Source organism: Athene cunicularia (assembly GCF_003259725.1).
Source record: "Athene cunicularia isolate RWA chromosome 1 unlocalized genomic scaffold, athCun1 chr1_part1, whole genome shotgun sequence".
Lineage (NCBI taxonomy): Eukaryota > Metazoa > Chordata > Aves > Strigiformes > Strigidae > Athene > Athene cunicularia.
In genome coordinates, this window is record NW_020799091.1 from 59509124 (window position 1) to 59531721 (window position 22598).

The following is a 22598-nucleotide window of genomic DNA, read 5'->3' on the forward strand; positions in this document are numbered from 1 at the left end:
TCCCTGTTTTGTTTGCCTGGAGTTAACACAGCTTCTCTAGAATACCTGGCAGAATCTGCACATTTCTTTTTCCAGAAAAAGAGCACAAACAACTAAAGATAGTAAAACAATCCAAGCAACTGCTGAAGATCAAAATCAATAAAGAAAAACAAGACAAATGCAAGAGGCAAAGAAACATGGGATAACAAGCACTTTGAAGAAGTGCCTATATTGTTCTAAGATTTGCTGTTATTTCCACTTAAAATTCAATTTTTTTATATAGGGTCCCTGTGCTGATTGCTGTAGATATTTATTAGGATCCACAGGAGAGAGGAACAAATTCATAAAAAATAATATATTTTATATTAAGCTAGGCTAGTTTAGCCTAACTGGACCTACTGGCCTTGGATGCAAGGATTTAAACCTGTCTGTGTCACCATGTTCTGTCAGCTGAACGCAAGTCTCAGTGTATCTGTTCCCCTGAGGAGTTCATCTATTCCTGTGAGGAGGAAAGATTGTAGTGCCAAGTGGAAACCCATTCTTCAAAAATCAAAGTATTCATTTATTCAAAGTTTATAGTGTACTTCAGTCTCTCTTGATTCCTGAGCTTGGGTCTACTGCACACATCACTCTTAAAAGGGGATAGATATCATCTGTACTTTGTGTGTAACTGATAGTGTCTTTAACACGGTTACTCACTATATGGTATTCTAAGAGTGTGATATGAACAGTTTAATTTCCTCACAATGTCCACTAAATTTGGTAGAATAAAATTAGAGGCATAAAATAGACATTTATTGTACTGTGTTCTTATTAATTCCACACATTATTTTCAAAAACTTTTTAAAGATCGTTAAAACTTACAATATATTGCTTTTGAACTGTGTGGAGGGAAAAAAAGAATATCCTTTCCTAATCCCAAGAGTTCTGAAGTACAGTAACAATATAAAACCAGTTTTGAGAACTATACCATCCATGGTCACAGAAGGCTTGTCATCTTTCAGAGGAAATAACAAAAAAACCTGGATTCCTATTATTTGTCCAGTGGTTAGATAAAGAAACAATCCATTTCATTTTCTTCAGACCTTTTACTATCACTGCATGATCTTTATTTGTATACTGGATAAAGAAGATCTTAAAAATATGATGTGTCTCTATGCCTGGCCAATCAGGCATAAGGATATTTTATGAGTTATGCTTTTTGCCATTTTTAATGCATACATTTCAAGGAAAAATACCAATAAGCATTTAATTCTAGGAAAAAGGTAGTAAACAAGCTATAACAAAGGCAATGTGTTGTAAGCATTAGCGAATTCTTCAACACAGAAAAACATCCCTCCTGCGTACTCATGCAAGTTCCTGAGGAGTGTGCTGGATCCAGCAGCCCAACACATCATAGTGGGTTAGATCATGCTTTTCAGTTTGATGCTTCACTATAACACAAGATCTTGCCAAGTGTTCTGTTTTTAAAAAATACATTATGTATCCTACATAATATTACAAGTGGTGTGCTTTGTTTTTGTTTTTTTAATTCAGAGTTAAAACACAGAAGCCAAAAATTCATATTCAACCAGCCACTTAAAGCTGTATTAAGAGCAATCATTTGAAATGGGAAATTAGAAGCCAAAATGCAATATTGTAGCTTCTTTATTTAACCTATTAAAAGGCTACCTCGGAGTTCACACAACAGAGCTTTTTGGAATTGTCACATTTCTATACTAATACATTTCTGAATTCTCAGTTTTTATCTTACAGTATCATTAAAATAATCCATAATTTCTTCTGTCAGGTGGAGCAGTATTAGCAGTGACTAGCAGGCACAGTTAACAAATATTCTGAATAGGGTTTCCCTGGTTCCTTCATTTTCCTGATCTAAAACAGCAGCAACAGAATTGTAAGAGGGAGAAAATCTCCTCCCCTTGTACAGAGGATAAGCTTCAGACTCCAGGCCCTTTAAAACATTATTGTTCAATTACTTTCTATTTTAAAAATATACATGGGATCATCTTGCCCTTTGATATGGGTGGCCCATAGTTTCCTGTCTATTTATCATCATTTATACAAGGCCCTTCCACAGCTGCTTCAACAAAACAACAACAAAAACATGTACAAAGCATGTGAGTTTTCTATCTGTGCCTTAGAATCCAGAGTGACTTTAGTCTTGGCTTCTCCATCAAAAGGTCAGGTTACACTACAAGACTTTCATCAATTGTTCTGTGGAAAGGTCTTTTGTATTTCTGATCTTGATGTTGTTTCTAGGGTGGATTTTTTTTTTGTGTGTTTTGTTTTCATTCCCTATACTTACTACGTTGAGATAAATATGCATATGATGCAGCTCTCACCAGACACAGTTCTGTGCTTTGTGCCTCATAGCAAGCAAAGGTATGTAAATTGGCAACAGCAGTTTGCTGTCTCTTCTCTGAACAGATTGGACCACAAGACAGGCCCTCTGGCACTCTTTCATTCTGTTGCTGATGCTTGCCATTGTGGAGTTCTCCCTGGCTTGTTCCTGGCTGTTAACACTAGGAACTCACAAGCATTCAAAGGAAAAATGTCAAGGGTCGTTCCAAAACAAAAAAATATCTCATTGTGTTTTTAAGAAACTTCATATTATTATTCCTTAGAAGATGTACTAAACAGAGGACAAGAAAGATACAACAACTATAATCCCTAATTCCATGCTGACTCTTTTTGTTTGAAATGAACCTTTTGTAATTGCAAATATAAAATTTCAAATACTAGGTGCTGCAGCAGTCTTTAAAAATAGAATAATGATTTTTTGCTTGTGGGTGTTGCACAGTTCCAGTAATACCACTGGTTTTTTACAAAATAGTCAGATATCATCCAAAATGCAGGATACAGCTCTCTGCAAATATTAAACATGTATCTGCAAGCAGACAGCATTAAATTTATCACATATTATTTTCAATGGACTGCCCAGATTACTAAAGAGTTGAAAACATTTCATTTAAAACTCTTTTGGTAACATTAATTATGTTTTTTATAGTTACGATCTGCCAATTTTCTTCTGAATATATAGCAGCTAATTTAAATTTCCTACAGACTTTAGATAGCTGTACCACCAATGTAATGCATGTTCCACAGCTCTAATATGCAGCAATGGGCAAATATACAGAGTATGTAGAGTGTACTTCTGCTACCTGTCTCTCACAATGGTACATGTTTGGAATTTGAAAACTAATTTTCTTGACTCAGAACTACAGTTCTTTCAATCTCTAATGTTAACAACCTGACAAATGCAGTGTTTGATGACTCTGCACTACTTGCAACATGCTTATTACACAAAGAAAGGATTTTACATTAGATTATTTTTCAACATAAAATGACTTTTGGATGACAAAAAAAGAAGCCAAGAATTAAAGCCTTTTGTAATTTAGTATCTGGAAGCCTGCATCCATTAGTCTGACTCTGTGAATATGGTTTCAGAGAAAAGTAATCAGGGACTTCATGCATCTGTAAGATGTTTCCTATTTTATGCTTCCACATATTTTCTTCATGTACACCTAGCTAAGCCTAACTGCCATAGCCAACTTTGCTGAAACTGATCCTGACTCTTTTATCAGTCCCAGTCAAAACCATTGCAAGCAATAGGCCAGTTTTTACTCCTTCATAACTCAGGCTCTCAGAAGAGGTCAATGATTTTTGGCCCAGACTTACTCCTGCTGGAGCAGTTTTAAGACAGGTGTAGAGCCTTAAAATCATGTTTCTTAGTAAGAAAAGCACTGGAGTAAGCCAACCTTGGTGGAAGAAACAAATTCTTCATGTGTGTGTGGGGGAAAGAGAAGTGGAACCATTAAATTATCAAAAAGTGACGTTGTGCTGAGCACAGGCTATTTATCTTGCTAAATACACAGGCCAAGTCATACAATCTTTGTTCACTTAAAACTACCACTGATTCCAAAAGAAACTTACTACATAATTTCCCTCACTATGAATAATTCTACTAAGTGAATATATTTAATGCACATGAATATTTATCATTTCTAGCTTATGAAGTATTTCTAGTACTGAAATCATTGTGAGAGTGAAACAATATTCTGCATTTAAAAGGTCTTTCTACTATCTCTGTGTCTGTCTGCTGTTGAAGAAATTCTATAGTAAATTCAGTGAGTTTGACACTAACATCTGCAATGGAGTACAGATATTAGAAGAAAACAAATGACATCGGACTGCCTACACATTTCTACTGACATTAACAAAGCTGGTGTTTCTCATTTGTTCTTGGCCCAGTAAACTACCAATGCTGAACCTAAGTGCAGTACTGGCATTAAACACAAGAGCAGGGTACTTTATCTCTTATCATCTAGTTCAAAATTTACCAAAACACTTCTTCAAGTTATTGCTTTATAAAAGATATATCAATCACGGCATTTTTTCTATCAAATGTCCCAAAGAAATTTGTTTGAGATGTGAGAGTAAAAAAACCGGATCATATATTAGCTGTTATCTGTTTCAGGGAGTGCACAATATTTTTTGTAGTATATTTTGAAAAAATAAAATTCTCAAAATATAAATCACAATTTTACTGTTTACTAAGAGCAGTTTTATATTTATTTACATTTATTATTCATGTGTGGGCGTGCAAATACATTAAATATCTCCACAGTTATTATACCATATGGAAAAGTCTACAGCATCTAAACTTTACCATAAGGCTGGATGTTTTTAATGAAGTACAGTTAACATTTAAAAGGTTCAGACTGTCTTATAGAGCTGCTAGAGAGGACAAGAGACATAGGGTTGTTTATTATTTACTTCCTGTAATAAAAACAAAGAACTTACCAAGCTGTGTTTAATTTTATTGAAGTGATCCTGGGAGTAGGGGTAGATCCAGCCACAATATTGACAGAGATAAAGGATCTGTTGTTTTGGTACAACTTTTTAACTCATCATATGACATAGTGCAGCAAGACCTGCTAAGATATACCATTTCTGTCTTCCAGTAAATCTCTGCTGGAAATTCTTTTCAGTTGCATACAAGACTCAGAAAAAAACTTTTTTTTTTTTTTTTTCCCCCTCCAATATTAATGCTTACTTGCTCTAGGTACGCAGTCAGAGGATTCTAAAGTCTGGTCAGCAGGTTATTGACAATCCCTGTAGAGAAAGCTGGTGATATGCAAGCTGGACTGGTCACATCTTACTCCATTTTTGTTTAGGGTAGACAAAATTCTTGTTCCATGAACGTAATGCTAAAGGCATTATCCAAACAAAAAGTAAATGTTATGGACATCAAAATGTTGTTGAACTGAGGTCAGTAATTAATACTGTAGAGTTCTAGGTGATCTTGGAAATGGTATAAAACAAGTAAACCAGGCTGTTGTGACTTTGTGACTGTCAATAATATTTCTAAAGTCTCACTTAGGATCTTTCCTTTGATGTTCTTTGGAAGGTTTTGAGGTATCACTTGAATGCCTTCTTTATGTAAACCCAATATTTGAAATAAATAGTCAATTCAAATGTATTTTCTTGTTCCTTTTCAAAAGACTGACAAGTTTTATACTTCATGTATATTTCAACCACAACTGTCAAAATGCACTCAGATTTTGTTGAAAACTAACTCTATTTCTTTGCAAAACTGGAATGTTTTCTGAATTTTGACTTTTAGAGTTTTAATCTATTTTTTTATTCTTGTTCTGTGCTCTCCAACTGTAAAACAGTTTCATAGCAAGCATCATGAAAATTGGAGGGTTCAAAGCTTTAGACAGAAAAAGCGCAACTGCAAAATTATGTAATATATGTCTCTCTATCTCACTGCATTTTCCCATTCCAACAAAAGCATTACTTATTCCTACAATACATTTGCTTTTGAATTGTTGCTGAATTAAGATTAGGTAAAATGAGATAACTGATTTTTGTATTATTTAAGTGAATATGATGGCTTATAAATGACATTTGTTTGTACCATGATTATGCTGTAACCTGAGAATAATAAAAGCTTTCTTTTCCTGGATAATTTGGGAAATATCTTAAGGAAAGTTAGATGACAAACTTGTAGAAAGCTAAAGCTAGGAGAAATTAATTCTATTTGAACTGTAAATCCGAAGCACCACAGAAAGTAACCCAATTGTGCATGTTGCAATTCCATTATCTGAAATCCTATTGTATTTTCATGTCTCAAAAGTAGAAACTGACCCCATGACAAGAAGTGCTGAAACTTTAAAACGGTTAAGATGATTGGGAAATTTGCTGAAGTGCATAAGTAGATCTGTGTAAATGTTATGCTACAGAACCCTAGGTATGACCTAGGAACCTAGAAAACACAAAGTTGGTCCTCAGACAGTTGACTTGGTCAGAGCTGAAGCAGTACGGTTCAGGACCCTTGGTCTGTTTGCCCATATTATAGCCTTTCCCCTCATGTTGGCAACATTTCCTTCTCCTTCCTGCCAGATCTCAGGTGATAATCATTTCATACGGTGCTCTCTACAGAGTGATCTTCTACTCCCATGTGGTTTGGCATACTCCGATGACTCTCACCAACATATTTCTCAGTTTGAAATCACTGTAATTTACACTCCTGAGCAGAAAAATCCAATCTGTGTCAGAATGGAAGAAACAGAAAAAATAGTGTAAAATAAAGTACAGCCATCCTAGGTATGTTTATTAAATTACAATGTCTTGTTCTCTATTCCTTCTCTTTTATCAGTCATGTCAACCTTCAGTGCCATTTATCTCAGTGGTGCCTCCAAATCTTTCCTTTCAGTGCTTTTTTCTTCATAATATACTCTAAACCCTTGTCAGGAAGCTAATGGCTTCTTCTTGTTTAAATTCCTCAGGTTGCAAGACAACTCAATTTCATGATTAGCTGTGAGAAGGGACAGACCCATATGTCATTAAATTCATACAAAGGTTTCTCCCAACTGATTTCCAATGAGCTTCTTGTAATTAATATTTTAAACTAAATTCTTATTTTTTATGCATATAGTAAAAAATGAAACAAACTCAAATGAAAGAGTAGGATGTATGTATATCTTGTAATTACACTGCTTTAAGTCACAAGCTTCCTTTTCATTCCAAGCTATTCATTATATGTATTATTTTTTCATCAAGTAGAATTTTTTGAAAAATGTGTCTATTCTTCCATGAAAAAATGTATTTTTTTTTTCTGATTATGATATATGGTAAAGTTTAAAACTCAAATTAATGAAAATTTTAAATAATAAGATTCACACAAAGGTAAAGTTCTTTATTTTTTGCAGAGAAAAATTTCTGCAAACTGTGAAATATTAAGGAATAAAGATAATTAAAATCTTATTATGCATACAAGTTAAAAGCATCATTAAAAGAGATGAGATATTTTTTTTTATACATATAAATATATATAAAAATTCCTCCTCCTTAGTCTTTAAGAAGTTGTACATATGCAGGCAATCTTCTAAGCTTAGCATATTTCTGTTGAATTCATTACAGTATAGTAATGTACTTTCATAACAGAAACTTACATTTGACAGTCAATACCCTATTTCTGTAGAGCATTAAGTTCAGTGTCAGCTGAAAAGTTGGAAGGGACTAGCTGACTGGTTCCTAAATATTGTTCCAGCACTTCTCTGAAATTTTTATATATTCTTACATCTATTTTCTCACAAGTGGTTTTAGAAAGAAAAGTATCAGTTTATCTCACCTACATAAAACATCCGTCTCAGATTAATAGCGACAAAATGAATAAAGCCCCATAGGAAACACTAACATGTATGAACATGCTTTCTACAGGAATTGATCTGCTATTCAAAAAATCAGGATCAGGTTCAAGAACATCATGGTCACTTGAGGGAAAATCCAGCTACACTCTCCATGTGGGCAGAGGGCCCACTCTGAATGGAATCACTTGTCCTTCTGCAGCCCTGTACAAAAGGGGCTGAGGAAATCAAAGGAAACTGATAGCTGGCACAGACTTCATTTTTGTGGGGTTCTGTGCTTGCATGGACACCAGAGGAGCCAGTGCAGGGCAGTGGGTATTGTGACTCTGTACAGTGTTTTATTTTTCTCTGCTGGGGTTGTGTAAGTGTACATCCTCACTCCAGACTAAATTCCATCTTCCCACTTGACTTTTTCCATTACAGAAGGCCAAGCACAGAAAAGCCATATCCAATCCAAAATAGATATACATTCGAAAGATATCTCCGTTTATCAATGTATACTTCATACTTCTCAATCAGAAGTCTGCTTTGTGATGGCAGTGAAAATGGCAGTGAAGTTACTATGAAACACATTTCTGCTGCTACAGAAATCTCTTTTGTTTATATAAATTTACCTGTCTCTCCTTTCTCTCTAAATCATTCATATGTGTAAGTCTACCCTTACAACACTGCTCTGTTCTTTAATAGGTATGACCCAGAGAAGCTAGGCTCAAGTCTGAGACTGTGATAGAAAATCATAGAATAATTTAAGTTAGAAAAAAATCTTTAAGATCATTGAGCCCAACTGTAAACATAACATTACCAAGTCCACCACTAAATCATGTCCCTAAGCGCCACATCTACAGGGATACCTCCAGGGATGGTGACTCCACCACTTCCCTGGGCAGCCTATTCCAATTATTCACAACCCTTTCAGTGAAGATTATTTTCCTAATATCGAATCTAAACCTCCCCCAGTGAAGCTTAAGGCTGTTTCCTATTGCTTGTTACCTCGGAGAAGAGACCAAAACTCACTTCACTATGACCTCCTTTCAGGTAGTTGTAGAGAGCAAGAAAATCTCCCCTCAGCCTCCTTTTCTCCAGGCTAAATAACTCCAGTACCCTCAAGCTGCTCTTTATAAAACTTGTGCTCTAGACCCTTCACCAGTTTTATTGCCCTTCTCTGGACATGCTCCAACACCTCAGTCTCCTTGTAGTGAGTGCCCCAAAACTGAACACAGTATTTAAAGTGCAGCCTCAGCATTCCTGAGTACAGGGGGACAATCACTTCCCTAGTCCTGCTGGCCACACTATTTCTGATACAAGCCAGGATTCTATTGGACTTCTTGGCAGCTCATAGTCAGCTGCCTGTTAACCAGCACCACCAGGTCCTTTTCCACCAGGCAAATTTTCTGCCATTCTTCCCAAGCCTATAGCGCTGCTGGGGGTTGTTGTGGCCCAAGGGCAGCCCCCGGCATTTGGCCTTATGGAAACTCCTCCAGTTGGCCCCAGCCCATGGCTCCAGCCTGTCCAGGTCTCTCTGCAGAGCCTCCCTGCCCTCGAGCACATCAACACTCCCACCCAACTGGGTGTCATCTGCAAACTGACTGAGGGTGCACTCGATCCCCTCGTCTAGATCATCAATGAAGATGTTAAACAGGAGTGGCCCCAACACCGAGCTCTGTGGGACAACAGTTGTGACCGGCCACTAACTGGATTTAACACCATTCACCACTACACTTTGGGCCTGGCCATTCAGATAGTTTTTCACCCAGCTAAGAGTATATTTCAGTTAAGAACAGGCCCGTGATCGAACATAACCCATTCAAGTCCATCAGTCACAAACTTAAGGATATGCTTGACATTTTGCAAAACATTCACACTATCTACAGTAGGTGTCAAAGTTACATCAGTTCTTGTCAACAGAGAAAGAATTGCTTGTAGAAGGCAAGTTCAAGCAAGAGATAAATACAGATGTCCTCAATCAACTGTCATAAAAATATCTTCCCTTCCACAAGCTAGATAGAGAGCTCAGAAAATCTTAGTTTGGTAGCAAGAAATATTTCAAAAATTTCACAGTGGTAGTAGTCTCTTGAATTGCTTCAGTTATAAATATTATGTTTCTTCCATAACACAAAATTTATCAAGACACACATTTATAGACAGCTATTTCAAAATGTTTTCATGATAAAATTCAATACCATCTGGATTTGAGCTGTTGTGTGAAACACCTCTTACTTAGCATTTCAACATCATTAATATGGAGGTGAGAAGACTTAGCTGAAAAAAAAATATGTATGGAATGGAAGAAAATTTAGGTTCTGATTTCTCCAATTTCTGAGTAAAAATAAGGTCCTACTCTTGTTAGTCATCAGATGGAACAACACTGAAAAAGTATCAAGAAAGTCTTCTCTTGACTGCAGTCCTCCAATGGTGAAAAGAAAACTGCTGGTCCTTGGAGCACTAAAAGAGTTGATACTGCAAGGATTAGGAAAAGGAAAAAGGGTAGAGGAGTCCTCATCTCCTCTTGAAAAGGAAATCTCTTCCTCTTGAGGGAAAGAATCAGGAACCCATTCTAATTTTTATTCTCTATCTGTAATCTTGTCCTTCCTTAACAGGTAATACCTATTGCTACCCTGAGCAATGCTGCAACCATATTCTCCAAGGCATTGTTCATCACTCCTTACTTTTCACCAGACTAACCACCTGACACAGTTTCTGATCACTTACAAATGTGTTCTTTTACATCAAACTTACAATCATTTAAAAAAATAAAAATCCTTCTTCATTCAACAGATATTTCAAAAGTAAAAACAATTGAAAAAAGTCTGGATTTTTTTTTTTTTTTTATTAATTGGTAATTCAATCCCTGACATGTTTTTTAATAGTAATCTTTGAGGAACATAGATAAATGACTACTTTTACTGGTTTTGAAATGTACTTCAAACACAATAAATATATTTTAAAAAGAGGTAGGAGGTTTTTTGTTGTTTTGTTTTGTTTTGTTTTTTTAATTTAAATAGAACTGTACAATTCTTAGAAGAGAATCAGTACAGTTTTAAAAGAGTCTAAAGTACTGTTTTTCCAGATTATATTTTTTTCCTTACAGGCAGGAATATGTATAGAGAGAAGGAGGGAGAGAGAAGGGGGGAAGGAAGTGGAAAAGGAGAGGGAGAGTACAAGCATGTACTCATTATCATGCATAATAAATGTGCATAGAAACTTAAAGAGTGTTTTTGGGGAAAGTAGATAATTGTTTCATTCAGACACATACCAAGAAAAGGGTCCCATCAGATTCTTTGAGATTTTAACAGTGACTTCATTTCAATTAAAATACTTATGTATATATACACTTCTACCTGAATATATCCTTTGTAATTTTGGTACCATTGCTTCTTTTTATTTTCTTTTAATGTGTGGAAACAAATGCAATAAGAGAACATAATGTCAAATTGAAACATGTCTTTGCCAAAACAGGCCATGTAGCTAGACATGTTTCCAGAACTATGTACTTTGATAGTAGGCTTGTCAGGAGTTCACTAATATTTCTGGACTGGTCATGTGCTGTCCAAACAATCCACTCTTTTCTAACTGTGTGCTAACATGAAATTAAACATTGTTAATGTTTCCACATTCATTGTTTAGATATTTATGTAGGTACTGCAGCTGATTTACTAGTGATCCTTCAACCTCTAGGCAGTCTCAGCTCTGGATGCTCAGTAGTGGTGATTTATGTTTCTCTATATCCATTTATATAGAGGAAAAAAATTTAGAATAATAGAAAACTGATTGGTTTAATGATCCTGTTAAGATTTACCTTCTAATTTTCCCCCTTTACAGTGATACCTTGTATGTTTGAAACTCTAATGACACAGTTGTGTTAATGATTCATAATAGTAGGCATTCTGGGTTTTCTTCTACTTTTGTATTCTAATTTGGAGTAATGTAGAGGAATGATATTCCTGTGTTGTGAAAACATTCAGATATTGAAGTCTGACTCTCTCCTGTGATACATTTCTGTTGTGGTTTGAGCCCAGAGGACAACTGAGCACCACGCAGCCATTCACTCACCTCTTCACTCCCAGAGTTGGGAAGTAGAAAAATTAATCAAAAGGTTCAGAAATGGAGATAAGGACAGGGCTTGCTTACCCATATACGGTCACAGGCAAAAGACAGGTTCATTAGGGGAAGAAAAAGGGCATCAGTTTAATTCAAAACACTAACAATAATGGATAACTACATTTAACAAACAGATTGGGACAGTAAGAAGCATTAACATATCTTAAAAACACCTCCCCCTGCATCTTCCTTCTTCCAGGGCTCAGCTTTGTTCCCGATATTTCTGCCTCCTCCTCCAGCAACACAGGGACAGGGAATGGGAGGTGTAGTCAATCCGGCACATAGTCCTCCAAGGGGCAGGGAAAGCCGCCTTCTTCATTCTTCCACATGCTCCGTGTGGCATCCCTCTCATAGGAAATAGTCCAACACAAACTTTCTCTGTCATGAGTTTTTCCCACGATGTGCATTCTTTTCAGGATACTCCAGCATGGTTCACCTCCATGTGTTGCAGTCCGCCCAGTGCCAAACTACAACCATGGGGGCTTCTTCTTTCCACAGAGTCCTGGGGGTCCTCCACAGGTTTCAGGTGAATCTCTACTCTTTCGGTGACCTCCATGGGTGGCAGTGGGATGGCTCTGCCATCTCACCATGGGATACAGGAGGGCTCCCTGCCCTGGCACACCTCCCTCCCTTTCTCCTCCTTCCTTTCACTGACTTCAGTGTTTGCATATATGTCCTTCTTGTAACTCATCCTCAAAGACCCCCAACCCCCTCTCAGCTTCCCCTTCTTAAATATGCTATCACAGAGGCACAACCACCATCGCTAATGGGCTTGGCCTTGGCCAGAGGCAGGTCTGACTTGGAGACGGGGGAGCTCTGGAGAAGCTTCTCACAGGGTAAACTACTGTAACTCCCCTCTGTTAAATTAGTGGAATATAAATTAGCCATTTGAGATAAATAGTTGTTGTTGTTGTTATTATTATTATGCTAATAAAAAAGTGAAAAGGGAAAATATTTTTTTCTTAAAATTACTTTTTTATGAAAATGTATTCATTTTCTAAAGATATAAATTGAAAACCACATGTATTTTCATAGGGAAAAAAAAAAAAAAAAAAAAAAAAAATGCCATCTCTCTAGCTGATAAAAAGACCTGGTTTAATTACCACTCTGTCCTTCAGAGATCATTAGTGTGTATTATAAATAGTGATATCTAGTGTCAAAGATACAGGGGTGATATTCATTTTAAATGTATTTTTATTCAAAAATATAACAAGACCACATCTACTCTATCTATTTTTTGAGAAATAATGTGAAATAAATTGGATGCCCTTTATAGATCCTGTGTTTGTGTTTTTTTATTTAACCACTTATACTCTGTATGGTCTTAAAAAATTTAAAACCCTCCTATTAAAAGGCTACATCCTATAATAATAATAATAAATAAATATCTCTGTGTATCCTCTGTATATATTTTCTGCTACTTATGGTAACTGAGCCTTGACAAGGATTTATTTACTTCCTAGACTGACTTTACTTGTGGATTAGAACATGTGAGTCTGTACAGGTATTGGGAGACCACTGTGAAATACATCTAATGAAGCAGTAAAGCCACAGTCTAAATCTCTGTATGTGAGTTAGGTTTTTTGTTTTGTTTTGGGGTTTTTTTTGTGGTTTTTTTTTTTTACTCCATGGAGAGACAAAGCATATTTGGATGTGGTTCATCTAAAACAGGTCAGATGAATTAATACTTGTAGGAGATGTGTGAAGGACATAATAAATTTCCTAAAATATGTACGTGATAAACATAATAAATGAAAGAACCTTCTCAGAATTTTTTATTTTTTTTTTACCTATAATTTGTATTTTCTTTCATTAAACCAGCCAGCTGAGCAGATAAATAGATCTTCCACTTGATAAATGTGGCACCATGGGTTCTCTTCCCCACCAACTGGGGAAGCACAGTAAAGCTAACACACCTTAAAAACATTGAATTTTGTCAACAGGCTGAGACCTACTATCTGTCTATTCTGGTATCTTGGCCCTGATAATTACAATTAATAGATCTTTCTGACTTTTTAGAGAGCGGTATATAAATCTCTGCAGCAGATTTACCCTGAGTATGCATTTCACAAGGTAATTTTACCTTTATTGGCTATATGTATAGTATAGCTTCTTATTGGAAAAGAGAGTTTTCTCTTTCTTTTACTCAAAATTTCAGAACACCATTGACCTCAGGTTCAGCACAGATTCTAACACATTTTGACCCAATGCCTTTAGGGATGATAAACAGCTTGATTTACAGAGCTTAAATAACAGCACAGGACAAACGACTTCACGTACCCCCTTTTCACAGGTTTTCATATCAAGTAGTTCAGTATGTATTGAACATCAGTACTACTAAAAGAAAATAAATAAATCAGAGAGCACATAAAACCATGAAGAATGCTTGTAATATTTCAGTCATTTGTATGCAAGCAACCTGTCAAAATGTCAGTGTACGGTATCTTCCAAGGCCTATAATAAAGTCATAGATTTTCAATTTTTTCAGTGTAAAGCTTAGTGCAGATTAATGATATGAAAGCCAATAAAAACCAATTTAAACAGAAAAAAAATAACATTCAACATGACAAAAGAAACAGTAATTATACTTTAAATTTTAAAGTTGTAGAAAAATATTACAAATTGTAAGAGATCTCTTTTTCTGGCTTAAGGTAGAAAACATATACCTCCTAAGCAAGTATTTGTTCACAAATCATGCTCCACAAGACCATCCTTTTTGCAGTGTCCCAACTAGTCCACAGATATCCACAGATATCCTTCCAACAGTGGCAATTTCTTGCTGACAAAAGGAGAACCACCACCTGGAGTTGCTCATTGAAGTCAAAACTAATTTTAGATTCACACTGATTATGTAAAAATGTCCAGAAAACTATACTAATTTCTTCTGAATGCTTTAGAGAGAATGGAGGAATCCGAAGCTCTTAAGAGAGCATACAGCAGATAAACTACATAATATCATTAGCTGAGAATCACAAAGTCACAGAAATGTTGAGGATGGAAGGGACCTCTGGAGGCCGTTTTGTCCTGCTCAAGCAGGGCCACCCACCTAGAGTCAGTTGCCCAGGGATGTGTCTAGATGGGTTTTTTTATCTTCAAAGATGGAGAGTCCACATCTTGTCCATCAGGAACCAGCTAATAACCCCCTACATGTCCTGGTACATGGGGTTATTCATGCACCATGGGGTACATAGATACATGCGTAGGACTTTGCACTTCCCTGTGTTGAACTCCATGAGGTTCCTGTCAGCCCTTTCTCCAGACTGTTGAGGTCCTGAACAGTGGCATAATCCTCTGGTGTATCTGCCGTTCCTCCTAGTTTTGTAACAACAAAATTGCTGAGAGTACACTATGCTCCATCATCCAGATCATTAATAAACATGTTGAAACTTAAATTTTTCAAAAGAACTTTACTGGCACCCTACAATTTAAAATACATGCCCTGATAAACAGAGTGACCAGTCCAATATTTGCAATGATTATTTCTGTTGAAGATATGTGACTATCTTCAAATATGAAGATTTGGGACTCTTTCAGCTATGTTTTTCCATTATTTTTCTTCATACCATGCATGCCTATATTCCACTTCCAGCTCAGATGTCTGTTTTTCTGCTTAAGTAATTTACTTTGGTTTTCTTAGTAACACAGACAAATGAGTTAAAGAAGCTTTTATACGCAGTTATTTTTGTAAATCTGTTGTAAATTTTTAAATATACCACATTCACCCTAAACTTTATGCTTTTGTTAATAGATTTAATTTACTGGTCTTCATTTTATTTGCTCACTACCATAGGCTTACTGAAACCACACAGGCAACTTTTAAAAATAATAGCACCAATGTCAATCATTGAAAAACAACACACAAAAACCTTCTCCAAAATGATCAATTAAAGCCTAAGTACAAATGCAATGCAGCTAGGCAGACTGGCTGAATTTACAGCCTCCGAAGCAAAGTATACAATTAGACTCAAATGCCAAACCTTACATGCCACTGAAGTGGCTGTACATTAAAAACAACAACAAAAAAATCCTAGTGAATTCTGCATTCATGATGAATAGACTTAAGAATTTTGGTGAACAAAAGCTATTCTGCTACACTCATTTGCAAAGGATATAATTAGTTGTTCTTTCAGTTTCTTGGATAAAGATGGCACATATGAAAAATAATAGGCTGTCAATACCCAAAAGGGTTAGAAGTATAATTTTAACAAAGGAATATATTTAGGACAACAACAACGGATTTTAGCTGAATATCTCTAGTGTTTTAGAAGATTTTCTGCCAAGAAAGATGTATTTGGAATTCATATGATATGTGGTATATCTGCCTTGTTTATTTCAGTGTTCGTAGTCTAAAAATGTCTGCAATGACAGTAGCATTTTGCTACTTCATTTTCTGCATTTTTAGGTGCACAAACTTGTTACAGGGAAAATATACCTATAAGTTAAAGAATGTTAGAGACTGCTTTGTGTGCATGCACCACACAAACATAAACATCCCAAATACTTTAAAAGTTTACTTGTTAAAATCCGTATCAGCATAAAAGAGCTCTAATTTCTCCCATTCTGTGTCCATGTCTGTGACAGACAGCGTAACAAATTAAAAGAGGTAAATAAACTAAGTCTAAACTGAGAAGATCTATGATTTCTGCCTAGTTTTTAATTACACTTAACATTACTGTCTTGTGGATTCATATTCAAGATTCCATATAAAAAGCATGTAGTTACAATTCCTATTAAAAAGTACATAATTGTAAAGACCACAAAGAGGTAATATTTTTATTTCTCTTTTTTTTTTTTTTTTTTTTTCCCATTTTTTTCCCCAATGTTTTTGTAGCTATATTCCTCAAAGTAAATATAAACTGAATACAAATAGATGCTTTCATGTATGGTCATGGGTGAGCAGCAATAGTCAGTAATTTGCAAAAATTGCCTTTTTTTTTTTTTTTCCCTAGAGGAATTTTTGATTTGGTTATAAAACCATAAACTTTTCATATATCTTGGAGCTAAAATTTTCTGACATCTGTGTTAGTAATTCTGGTCAAAATAGGGGGGGAAAAAAGTCCTGTTTGCCATGCATCAAATAATAGACCCCATTTTCAGATAATTTTTAAACTGTTTTGGACTCAGGATTAAAATCTCACATTGCTCATATATGAGTCTTCTTAGTGGAGTCTTCATCACTACCTAATCAGTTAGTCAAGAGTTGGAAACTGTATCAGCATGTTTTCAACTGTATGTCCTGAACTATTTGATATTCCGGAGTTAAGCTCTGTATGCTGTATTTGAAAAAATATGTTGTCTTTTCTTAGTGTAGAATAAAAATCATTGGAAATTTCATGGCTGTAAAACTTCATGGATCTCAGAGTAAAATATCTGCCTCTTGCAGATTGCTATCATTGACTGTAGAATGAAAAATTGCAAAGAGCACAAAAGGTCTTCCGAAAGAAGTTTAAAAGTTTTTAATGACATTGTTAGGTCTAACACAGAGATGACTAGGTTGCTGATTTAACCCTGGCTTGAGGTCATGCTGTGGAGTGGAATGTGAGGAGCTGCTGGAGACGCCATGAGAAACTGGTGGTGGACATGGCACTTAACCATGCTGACAGAGGTCAGTAATAGCGTCAGGATGAAAAGCTGGGTGTCATATGTGGGTAATAGGGAGTTGCTTGAAAAATGGTTTTACAGATAGCTGGCGAGGCGGGGCAGAATAATAATAACTGGCAATAGTGAGTTGTTATCAGTATTAACAGATATTGTCAGTAATAACATATAAAGCCAAGATTGCCTAGATAAATATATTTTGGTATGGATGCAGCAAATCTGGGAAAACTTAATTAGGGGCATGTTCTTTATATGGGAGATAATTTGGACAAAGAAAAAGAGGTATGATGGCAATGAAAAGGAGAATGAGGAAATAGGACAGGGGATAATAACATATGGAGATACAGTTAGGTTCTCTGGAGATACCTACTGCACAGCCCTGTGCTTGTTCATTGTAGCTGAAGCAGGAATATAAATCAAACTTATTTTTCTCACCATGCTACATTTGTTGAACCTGTTTCTCTAACCAGGAGAACGGGTAAGAGGATGTGGGGTGGTTTACCTGGCTGGCGGAGGATGCCCAGGAAGAAGTGCTCAAGGATCCTCATATCACTATGTCAGTGCCCATTCGAGGCTTAATGTCATTAGCATCTTCCCAGTCACTTCCCAGCAGGTAGATTTCTTCAAGAAGCAGAGCAATTCACTCTTCCTGGCCCATTTACAGACTCTTCTCTTACTTTACTATGTGAGACAAAAGGAAATTACTTTTTTTTTTTTTTTTTTCCCCAGAGTTACCCATTAACAAATAGTGACAGTGGGTATTTTGTTATTATCCTAGTGTTTTCAGCTAGGTTAATTGTTTAATCTCAGTTTTAAAGAATCCAGAAAATCATTGTATTTAATTTTTTGCTAGCAACAAGGTAACTTTGGTTTCAGTGCAAGAAAGCTGATTCCACGTTTGATATGTTCAGCATGTTAAAGAGACAGTTTTCTGCTACATGCATGTACCTGTAGATCTCCACAGAACCTTATCTCCTATTCAAATACTCTTTTTACCTAGCCACTAACAATTAGCCATTGCCAAGAAATGACTAGCCATCCAGCAGCTATGCCTGACAATAGTAATAGTATAATTTCATCATAGACACAGATTAGTTCGCATGAAAAAAAATTAGCTATGAAAAAATGCAACATAGTTTTATTGTCTCACTATATTATCCTGAACGCTCTTATTCCCCGGTTGCTCTACCACAACAGTTAGTTTCCCAGCCTCTCCAGTGTTGAATTTCTGAGCTTTGTCTCCTACACTTCATACTGTCCATCGTACTTCAAATTCCTCTCCATACTCTAGACATATATCCTATATGACTTCTAGACAGGCAAGAGGCGGACTGTTCTGTGGATAACTTGGGCTATTTAGCTACACAGTGCTTAGCTGCACAGTGTCAAGCAAAATGGAGATTAGTAATAGCCTAATTTTCTCTGCTTGTTGAGAGAATTGACGGGATTTTTTGTTTTCCATTTAGATAGACACTGTTTTTCACAAAAACTTGTAGGAACTTCATACTTTTGAGACTTTAGACCCTCTGTCATATTTGGTTCAAATCATCCAGAGCCACCTATTAAGAGTAATGGCTAAGGGAGACAAAGAAGAATTACAGAGTAGATGTATATCTCTGTTTTCTTAGGGAAATATGCTAAAAATTGTTCCAAATGTTAACCATTTTTCATGACATCCAGATGTCATAATTCATGGTCTGCACTGGCTGCACCTAAAGGCTCTCAGGTATAACTCTGGGAAGCACAGTAGAAAATGTCATGGAGACCAGAGGATCCGTATTGTTGGCTGTATAAAGACACTTCCAAAAAATTATGATAATTTTGTTTATTAAAAGCACTTCCAGTTCCTTAATTTCAATTTAACTATAAAAGTGGATGAAATGATTAAAGACACAGGAAATTAAGCCTTGAAAGAAGCATCAGCAATACCAAAGCCTCAGAAGACGTGAGGGCCCAGTTTTATCATGCTACTGATTTAGGGGTTTGTGTCAACACAAATGAGTGTATGGGTTTCTATGATAACTAGGGATGCATGTAATATATGATGGATGGATTAGGGAACATTCTAGATGAGACCTTTTTGGTCATCACTGAATAAAGCAAAAGATGATAGTGTTACATCTAATGTATTTCTTAGTCAAGACAAGATTTCTATGGTATGGAAAAACCCATTGTCAGAGTTAACAGAATTTAAATGAGGCAATAAGTATGATATTCTATTTTTTTCAGATGGTTCTCCTTATGAAATCTACTTTTTTGAGCTAATGATTGTGGGAGAGATGAACACACATACAGCCAATGTGATCAAGCAGTGCCCATTTATTGTAACAAAGTAAGACCTTTTATAATGTTCTCCCGCACACGTGAATAACATGCAATACAACTCATAGTTTTCTAGTGATGCATGTAATTTCTTGAATAAATTTTACATTAATTATTATTTAATTAAACAATTATTCAATTAATTAAATAATTAATTATTCAATTAAAATAATTAATTAAATGTTATATTACCTACTTTATTTCAGTTTTTAAAGACCTTCCAATATGTTGTGGTTAGAACCAAAAGTAACCTAAAGTAAGGATCATGTCATAATAAATTACATTCACTGATATGTCAACAATAGACTGGACTTTGACAAGTATGTAGTGTAGATTAAAAAACTGCTAAACTTCATTAGAAGTGTTTATATTTGTAATCATTATTTGAATATTATATTAATCAATATATTATAGTGCATTCATGTTCATCTAAAATATGAACAAAAAATTCTGACTCTAAATGACTCTGTTTCTTAAAATAGGAAATTGTAAATTCACACAGTTAATTTTCAGTTGTTTACTTATTTTGATTTTCACATCTGAGAAGTTCTACCCAGTCCTTCATTTCTTTACATTTTCTGTAGAGTGTAAGTCTTTAAGATTTATGTTAAAAGAGTAAAAGGTACATTGTACTTTGCTGAATTGAAACCATGGCATAAAATATTGTAGAACATATCTACACAGTAGTGCAGAGGCAGATTCAAGGAACCTGTGTTCCAACACCGCAGGATTCAAGCAAATACCGATTCAAAAGCACTTCAGTCTCTCAGAGGTAAGGCTTAACAACGCCCACACAAACAGACACTAGAACATCTAAAGACCTGTTTTCCCATTAGAGTGAAGCACAAGAGAGACAGACTGACTTGATAAGGTGAAGTACCCATAGAAAAATGAAGCTGTGTTGACTTACAGCATTAACTGGCTTTTGAATTTCAAAATATAGGTGTGTTTCGATCAGCTCGATGCTTCAGAAAGGAGAATGTGATTACATCTCTGCTAAGTATTTAATTTACTATTTTTTAATTAACCATATTGTGACTTCATTTTCTTGAGTGATAATACATGTTTTGTATCTTCATTCCCTCAGTACCCCTCCTCCTATAAATGAGGAAAACTTACAGGAAACTTATGAAGTTTTCCAATCAATTAAAAAAAAAAAAAAAAAAAAAAAAAAAAAAAGCAACACAAAAAATCCCCCTATCCAAAACCCAAATCAAACCAAACTGAAAAAGAAAAACATAACCCAAAAAAGCACACACACACACACACACACACACACATATATCCTGGTCTCTTGTTTTTCAGGTATTATTGTAGAGTGGTCTAATCAATGTAGAATGAAAGACTTAGCATCCAGTCAGTTGATTACATTGGAAAACCACTGCCTATAAATTCATTCAATGCAAGTAGCTAAAGGTCTTTTGACCAGCATGTGTGATGAGGCAACAAAGAAACAGAAGACACTGTATCTATTCCTCTTCTGACTTCTGGAAATAGGGCAAATTTTGGTGGAAGGCGTTGGTCAAAAAGAAAAGAACAGCTAGTTGATAGTTAAAAGTAGAGCTAGACTGACTTTTATCAAATATCTCAGGAATATAGCACATTTGTCATATATGAAGGTAAAGCAGGAGAAATTGCAGATACAGGTTCAGAGTAGCAAAAATATAGTTTGCTATGTTTCAAGCAAAGTATGCCATTACAGATCTCTGTGTGAAAAGTTTTTTCTTCGTTCCTTCCTTCCACAATAACAAATTAGATTAACAGGCACCAAAGTGTTATTATTTAAATATCAACACACTTACTTTCTTAATTTATAGCCAAGCCAGCAATTCAATTTATTTTATTTACAGCAGCAATTACCAGTATGTGATAGGAATACATGGAATCTTTTAATCACTTATGATTTTCTGCGATCTTTGCATATGAATCTTTAATTATTCTTTTATTAGTTTCACTTTTGAATACCTGCCTTCATTCTGAAGAGCAGATAATATTACCCAATTGGAGAAGGTGGCAATATTTTTCTTTTTTCTTAGGGTTTTAAGGCAAAGTTTGTTGACCAATTTTCCCTGGAAGATAGGGAGGGAACAGGAGTAACACTTCTGATATCTGAAATAACAGATCCAGCTTCTGGAAATTACCGACTTTTCTTCTTAAATTGAACTATAGAAGCAGCAGATGATTTCATTCACAACATTGTGTTTGTCCCTGCTCACTGCAAAGGCTGTTGGACAGATGACCTTTAAAGGTCCCTTCCAATCCAAACTATTCTATGATTCTTCAACTTAAGGGCTATATTGTCAGCAGGCCTGTCAACACAGTCGTCAACCTCCCCAGAAAAGAAAAATCAGTCTATTACAGGAAAAATATGTAAATACTTATTCAGTTGTATTGCAAAAGAGCTGGCATCCATATAGAAGGAGAAGGTATTCAGGAAGCTAAAAACCATAAAAAAATTACCTGTATGAGTAATGGAATGTGTGTGCATACTTCTGGTGAGAAAGAGTATGTAGACGTAAGATTTGGGTACTGGGTTTGGAATATGAATGAGTACAAGGAAAATAGTAAAATTAGATAGAGACTCCCATTCCTGTACAGCATCTGCACTAGCACCTATGTTTTCTGGGGTATCTTAATGCCCTAGGCAAAGGAGACTAAACTGAATTGTAAGTTTTAGACAAAAATAAAATCTATTAAAGCATTATGTTCTCAAATCTTCAATCTCTCTTTTTACTATGTCAGATGAAACAAAAGTTACCCAGGCCTTGGTGAAGTGCTTAGTTCAGTCAACTAGTTTAACATCACAAGAAGAATATCAACTGTGTTGGTCTTAACACTTACTAGTTAACATCTTTGAAATGTAAGTGGTAAAAGCCTAAATGTCCACAAAGTGCAATCATTTCCTTCGAGTGACCTCAGAGGAAAAAAAAAAGTTTATATCACTAT